Below are 8,320 nucleotides of genomic sequence, written 5' to 3'. Positions count from 1 at the left end.
GCACCAGGTAAGCAGCAGTAGTTCCCGTACGAAGCTCCACCGGACGGCATCAGCTGAAGAAAGTAAATTACAAGCAAGTCTCACTTGGGTATTTAGCCCTTATAGGAATAATGCGTGTAGAGGGGAAACGTGCGAAAGTGGTGAATGGGAGAGATCGCAAACAAAAGTAATTCGCTTCTACGTACATGGCGTCGAAAATACCAGACTCATTCCAAGCCGTACTACAAGTTATGAAGAAAACATCGAATTTCCAGGCATTCTACCATTCGGGGGCATTATTTCCTGCACTTTTAAGAGCTCAAATGCACGGGCGACTGCGCGTTTCAAAAAAAAGAAAAAAGAACTTGGCCACAGCCGATGCGATAGTACGCTACGTACACAGAGGTGACCACAACACAGGCTCTCACCCAGACCATGCTAGACACTCGCAGATTGACTTCTACTCGCACTCGAGAGAAATGCGTGGGTGCAAAGCCTGTTTTCAGTTACTCAGAAGGCATAATGTTCGAGTCCTTGGTTTTGAAGCTCTTCGGCGTTATCTTTTGCGTGTTCTGTCGGCGCAAGCAACACAGTCCAGTGTTATCACTCTTGGCAATCGCTCGTCGCGTCTTCGACAAGCGTGAGTACCGAAAGAAGGTATATGTTGCGGAGCCATAGAAAGCGTCACGAACTTGTCTCACTAAGAGTCAGTAAACGCCAAGCTAAGTGTCACCATGGCCGGCTTGCTTTATTGCTGTCTCACAACCACAGGCGCGGTGAGCGTGCCTCAGAAGTATCCCAAGAAGTAACGAAATTAATTACAATAATTTTAGGGGTCAGAGAATGCGTCGCGAACTTGTCCCAGTAAGATTCAGTACGCGCGAAACTGCGCCACACAGCCGAGCTGCTTTTCCCTAACTGCGTCACAAAGACAAGTGCGGCGAGCGTGCCCAAAAGCTACCGAAAAAAGTTATAATGACGTTGGGGCTCATACAAAGCGTCGCAAACATCTCCCAGTAGGAGCCTCTAACTCAAGTCAATTACGCCAGGACGGCCGAGATGTTTTCCGCTAGCTGCATCACAAGTCCCGGTTCCGTGCCGTGAAGCCAAAATTGCTAGAAATCCGTCGCACACTGGCAAACCAAATTTCTCACCTTGCCGTAGTCCAATAGTGCACTGATGCCGTGCGAAGTGCAGAAGGAACGCAAGAGTACGCCGGGAGTCCAACGAACACGCTACATCCAAAAGAGACGGTTCGCCGAACAGACGAACTTCACATGCGCATCCGGCCTCGCTGGCTTCGGTGGCCTGGCTGGCGCATGACGTATGCATCTGTCGCGCGTGGCCGTGCAGTTAGCTTCTTCCTAGGTAACGCAAGAAAAATAAGTCGCGAAGTATAAGTTCATTTGTACGCAATTCTTTTTTAGTTTTAGCGGGAAAGAATAAAAAAAAATAAAACGTTGTCTGTAAGTTCATTGCACATTTTTTTTTTTTTCCGATGCTCGCGTCAACTAACAAATGGGATAAGTACTAGGCGGGACGTGCTTCCTGTTGCCAGTTTTCGCCGAGTGTCTCCTCTTGTTGAATTTCTTTCTCTATGGTTATATGTTAGTGAGTGTGGGCTCGGACACTTCTTTGAAAAAGTGCCATCTATACAATGTTTCGTACTTTGTATATGTTATCGTCTTGGTGGAATCGTGCCGTCATTATGACTTAGCGTTCGTATCGTCTTTTCTTGAAATAAACTTCTCCTAAAACTTCGTTCCGAACGAAGTACTCGTCCAGGCACTATCACTATACGACAAGGTTCTATCTGCCAACGCTGGTCTTACGCGCAGACGACGTGGCTTGTTCCCCGGCACCCGCTTCGTTCGGATGCGAATGAACACCACAACCCCTGTCACCAATTACCTGAGGGTCTCTGGTCATCGTGTGACGTTTGACTACCGCGGCTTGCGACGCGTGTGTCGTCGGTGCGGCTCCAGCGACCACTACCGTGCACAGTGCACCGCAGCGTTCTGCAGCCGTTGCGGCGTCCATGGCCACGAAAGCGACGGATGTGACCGTCCTTGTCGGCGTTGCCGTGATGGTCACCCGACGGTCGCGTGCTCAGTGCGGCGTTCATACCCGCACGCTGCTGCTGGAGCCTTTCCCCCTTACCGTCAGCTGCGGTTGCGACTGCGCGTGACGCCGTAACCAAAGAAATTGCCTGGACACATCAACCAGCGCCGTCAAATGACGCGTGCAGCTCGAGCAGAAGAAGCGTGCAGCTCGAGCAATCGCAACATGCCATGTTCGCCGGCCTCATCGGCCGAAAAAGACCGTGCTATTGATGACGTGGCGGATCCCAATACCCCATGTTCGCTGGTCTTCCAAGCAGCCAAGGACACGCATGCTGTGGCCGATAGCGCCTCCACGTCGGCTGCTACCATCAGTCCTCCTGATAGCACCGAGGTTTCAAACACGGATAAAACACTTGACCCTGCAACTTCCACAGTCGATACCCCCACGAAATCTGCTGTGGCCTCATCCGCCTCAATTGCATCGCCGTAGGCGACATGACTTTCTGTGCCGCACGCCGCGTTTTCCAGACCATCGGGGGTACCAGCAACTTCAGGCTTTCGCCTTAATAAGTGTAACGGTGGCGTCGAGGCCTAATGTATACGATCGCGAGGTGGTGCTGTCAAAATCAAAACTAATGTCATTATCATTATGTGGTGAGCAATATGTCCACTGCAGTAGCGGCTGGTCGCGCTGCTGGCTCGCTGGCTTTGGGCGTTTTTTTACCGCTGTCGGAGTGGTATTCATGTGTACAGTACTCTAACATGACTACAGATACCTTTTTTTACGTTACATTGCATTGAGGCATCAAAACGAAAGGTTAGGCATGATCATGAAGCTCGGTCTCCCACATAAGAGGTAGGTAAACATGACTTATATTTCTGAAGCGCTAAGAATTGCGGTCCTCAGTGGCTATGGTGTTGGGCTGCTGAGCACGAGGTCGCGGGATCAAATCCCGGCCAGGGCGGCCGCAATTCGATGGGGGCGAAATGCGAAAGCATCCGTGTACTTAGATTTAGGTGCACGTCAAAGAACCGCAGGTGGTCGAAATTTCCGGAGTCCTCCACTGCGGCGTGCCACATAATCAGAAAGTGGTTTTGGCACGTAAAACCACATAATTTTAAAGAATTGCGGTCGTCTAGCTAAAGCGTCCAACCGGGGACGAAGTAACCGTTCTAATAGACGTGAACCTTTGCGAAATTGAATTTTCATACAGAAAATACCTTTGGTTGTATGACATCACCGGTCACTTAACCAGCACCTAAAGTCTTCTAGTTGTGTACAGTACTTCCTTGCATGCTGTTTCTCATCACAATCGCCATGGTGGCTTAGCGGCTATGGCGCTGCGCGGCCAATCACAGGGCCGCGGTATCAAATGCCGGCCGCGAAGGCCGCATTTTGACGGGAGCGAAATGAAAAAAAGTCCGTGCATTGGGTGCACGTTGAAGAGTCCCACGTGTTCATAATTATCCCCTAGTGCACCAAAACGGCTTGCGTCGTAATCAAAGCGTGGTTCCGGCACGTAAAACCCCAGAATTCAATTTTAGAGCGCAGCTCTTAAACTTCCGTTCCTGCGTTGAGTGTCGGCGTCCCTCGGCGTAACCGAGCACAGCGAAGGATGAAAGAGCGAACGTGGAGCGCAGCGGGGAATGAAAGATGGCGAGAGCAAATAAAGCGCGAGGAGGAAAGCGGGGAAGTAGGGTGCAGCGGAAGCGTGAGGAGCAAAGCGGAGCGCCACACGAGACGTGTTCCACGGTGGTGACCGGGCATGCGGTGAGCGAGTCCACTGATACCATATATAGTAACAAAGCGCTGGCGTGAGCTTCGATCCAATTGCGCATGCGCTACTTTGCCTGCGCCGCCGCTGCTAGAGAATGCGCTCCACGCGATCCACGCATTCCCGCGCTCAACTTTTCTTTTTGAACAATGAGCGACGCAGCCATTGGAAATTATTCTTCTGCCGCTGCATGCTGCCCGAGCAGAGGCTCAGCGCCGCCTCCGAGGGGACCTTGTCAATCGGAATCAAATTCTTAGCCACACTATATCGCGAATTCAAAACACCTAAATAGCTGCGCTCAAATTTCATGCCATGGAGTGCCGTAATCTTCGGTAATTTTTTTTCTTACGACTGTGTTGTGTGTTTGTTGTCACTGGTTCTACTCTTTCATCACGCACCAATTAAGCCAGATTTAAGTGCTCCACATATCTTGAACATCTCCAACAAAACTGTCAGAACAGCGCATGATACCGTCCCCATCACGCTTGCTGTCTCATTCGGCGTTGGAAGACTTGCAACAATCGCCGTATACTGGGTGTCCCTCTTAACCTGAGTTTGCCGTCGCTTGCAGATACTCGTATTGTTTTTTTTTCATTCCGCCTAATCTCATTAGTTCCAATTAATTTATGAAATTCTCAAATATTATAATTAGATAAATGTTTCAGTAAGAAAATAATAAAGCAACATGAAAAACTATCGCTACAGCTTTCTGCTGCTCAATGCGTGCTACGTAACAGTATTTTTCCAAGCAGGAGAGAAGCCCCCGAATAGACGAAAAGTGCCTCGAGCGGCCAGTCACGCGGCAATTTTCATGTATTCGTGGGCTCCTTTCATGCTTGGAAAAACACTTTTATGTAGCACGTATTCAGCAACGGAAAGCGGTGTTGGGAGTTCTTCATGTTGCTGTGAAATTTTCTCATTTACACTACTCATCTGATTAATTGAAGTTGATTAATTAATTGAGACTCATTCTGTAATTAGGTGGAATGCAAAAAATAATCTGAGCATCTCCAAGGGACGGCAAACAGCATCACCTTGGTTTTGTCCAGCTACGTGGCATTTGCGTATCTTTAAAGTTTGGTTCAAGTTACGTGGAACAACCTATACATCTTGTCACTGCTTCGGCTGGAGTAGTCATGGGAACGCACGCACATAGGCTAGTCTTCTGACCGCACTTGCGAAAGGAAGTGTCAGATTTCTCTCTCGTGCGTAACCGTAAAGTAATGGCATCCTGAGTCGTAAGCACTTGTGCGATACGTGAAGGCACTCCCACACCTATTGCCGATAAGGAAGCAGCGAACAGTCGGTCACGCCTCCTCGCTCAGCAATCATCTGCATGCCGCCGCGCAAGCAGTTAACCACAGTTCCGCATTCACGGTAGCTATTTATCATTGTCATCTGAAGCTGCACGCAAAAGTTTCATAAATCACACCTGTACTCGACCGATAAACAGAAAAATTTGAAAATAACGCCAGTGGGGTGCTAAGTGTAATGCCTGATATACTAAGTATCCTTTTTTTTTCTTTAGTGTTGCTGATCGATGGTCGGAACCAGAGTTCTGCATTCAAGGCAACGCCTAGTGGGGCCCGTCGACTCAGCAAGCATTGTTCGCGTTGAATAGAACGCGATTTCGCACTGACAAAACGCTCGAAACACGTGGAGCAAAAGTGCCTGAGTGAAGTCAACACGCTAAAGTGGTTTCTATTTGCAAACGCAAGCTTTCCCCATAGTTCATTGTGTCTGAACTGCACTATCAGTTGTTCACCTCGCATCCAAACTACCTCGTTCAACAGAGGCTCATTCGAAAATTCATTTGTGTAACTGCCCCAGGTAAATGACTGGTTTAGGGGTTCCTTCTGCACGTGGGCACTGATCTCGAACAATGGCGTTGTGTTTCTAAGCGGCTAAATTTTGTTGACAGACCGGTGAACTGCACGATGGGACTCCGGAGACAAGAAGAAAACAGTACCGAGCTCGTGTCACTGTTGTATAACGGACAATATGAGTTGCGCACAATGCATGGTAACGCCGATGAAATGTATTCCGTCTCAAACTTTGTGTGCCGTAAAATGTTTTTTCGCTGATGTACATGATCTTTCCTGCTCCTTTATGACCGATCCCATCGTCCCTTGCTGTATTGCTTCTCTTCATTTTTCTTCTGAAACAGCGGCAAGCCGACCATGGTTCTTGTAGACGAATTTATTGACTTTCTATCCCTAAACTTTACCATTTCCTTATTGGCTGGGCTGCGCAATTATTTGTTCGCTTGACTTTTTTGCGTACGAAATGTAGAAGTAGAGACGACTACTGCAACCAGCAAAACCGTTGGTTTGTTTGCAGTAAGCACGTGGCAGAATATTCGCGTCGTCTTCGTGTATTCGTGCAAGATATTCCTACCAAAGGTGTCTAGCACACGTCACCATTATACACCTTGCTACAATGGCTCAGATTTCTTAACCAGCAACTGTTATACTCCATGAGGACACCGTGGTGGCCTCAACATAGCGCGTATGTCATGTGCACTCTCCGGATACTTCGCTTGGTTCCTGCAGTCGAATTGCTTCTTATGGACTTTCTATTTAGGCAGGTGAGGAAGATACGAGTACTTATGGGTACTGTAAGGCCAGAGATTGAAAGCTCATGTGGTCTTGCTTTTCAAAAAGGCCCAAACAAACATTGTGTGCATTGCCCTCGGTACTAAACGTGAACCATCTTCAACGCAGTCATTGCACCACTTTTCATTGGCCAACCATAAACCGATGGACACATACGTGAACTAACGTATACCGACTGATGGGTGCAATGCGCTGCCTTGTCTTTGACATCATCGCGAGTGCAGTAACCAGTGCAGATTGTTGCCTCTGCAGTTGTTCCATATTGTGAGACAGAGAGCAGTTGGCCTGCAAGCAGGTCATGTCGCAAAGCTGGTGCCTGAGACCAAGTATTAGAAAAACAGTGAATATTTCAATTTCTTCAATTCTTCTCGCTTATGTGTGTACATGCTTTCACACACGTTCCTTGAGTCGTTCGCAACCGTTTATAATGCGCCCCAACAAAAAAGCTCACTGCTCGCGATTTATTCTTGAACGTAGAATCCTCCTTTATTCAAAGTTATATGTAAACTCATAAGTTTCCAGCTGAGAGTTACAGGTATGCAACCTACTACGCGGAATTCTAGTAATCGTGGAAAATAATTTTCTATTTTTGTTCATCACTAAAACCTGGTAGTTCTGACGTCACTGCTTATTGACAAATCCCTAGCTGTGTGCGCTCTTGTATCGTTCGCATAGGCGTTAGACCAGGGAGGGCCGTAATTGCTCTCATGGTACTTCTCTTGATGACCAGAAGTTTGTCCCACTGTTGAGCAGTCATTCGTAGGAACTGCGCTTGACATTTATTACGAGGCTGTAGGACGGAGCTCACGGGGCAACGAGCCATGTCAGTGCGAGGCCCACCACGTCCGTGGCGCAAATCACGGTCAACTGTTCCTGCTGACCTGTTGCTTATCTTCTTGATACACTTCAACATAGACCACGATTGGTGACCTTCCAGGCCAAGAGCCCGCCGCTCTTCTGTCTCAGGAATCAGCGATAAGCCAATCTTGAGACGACAGGCGGTGTCGCAAACTGATTTTCTACCCAGCGGTTTGTTGGCAACGTCTATGTAGCGAGATTTCTATGTCGATATCTGGAGTCCAGCGAACTGCACATATTCGTGTGACGCATTAAGACCTTTCTGCAGTTGTTTACACTGTATCTCAAAGTATCTGTGAGTGGACCACAGTGTGACGTCCTCGGAATAAATAAGAAATATTATATATTCAACGTCCTCTAGTTTATACGCTATAGGCTTGAAGGCAACATGAAATAAAAATTGCTGGCTCTCCCGCAATCGAGAGTAGTAGTAAGCATGAAATGGCAACAGGCAAAGCAGATTGGTTGGAGATGATACTAGCCACAATCTTACAATGTTTACCGCGAACGTTCGTAACGGCACACCCCACCACACCGCACAGCACCACATAGCACCCCGACATTGTGTGCGCTAGTCCATATGGACACTTCCCAGCTAGCTGAAGAAAACCGCCTGAAGCCTGCACGACAGGCAGTGAAAGATGTCAGGGAGACAGAGCGCACTGCCCGCATGAAGGAGGCGACGCAAAACTCGTTCCGCGGAACTCACGGACCGCTGGCGTTCACAAGAGGCAACCTTGTCTCAGCACCAAAGGATCATGGATGGATGGATGGATGGATGTTATGAGCGTCCCCTTTGGAACGGGGCGGTGGGTTGCGCCACCAAGCTCTTGCTACTATGCTGCCTAATATCCTACCTAGGTTAACCAATGAAAAAAGAAAAAAAACACTATTAACTACCGCGTCCAAACTTTCTGATTCCCTATTGCGAATTGTGCTTTTGTACGTCTCCGTCTTTTGTCGTTTCCCCACTTTTGTTCCACGAATCCTCCGATCGTCTCTTACTAATGCCTACTGCGGACATGTTTGC

Source organism: Dermacentor andersoni, chromosome 3 (genome assembly GCF_023375885.2).
Source record: "Dermacentor andersoni chromosome 3, qqDerAnde1_hic_scaffold, whole genome shotgun sequence".
NCBI lineage: Eukaryota > Metazoa > Arthropoda > Arachnida > Ixodida > Ixodidae > Dermacentor > Dermacentor andersoni.
Note: the sequence above shows the minus strand (reverse complement) of the source record.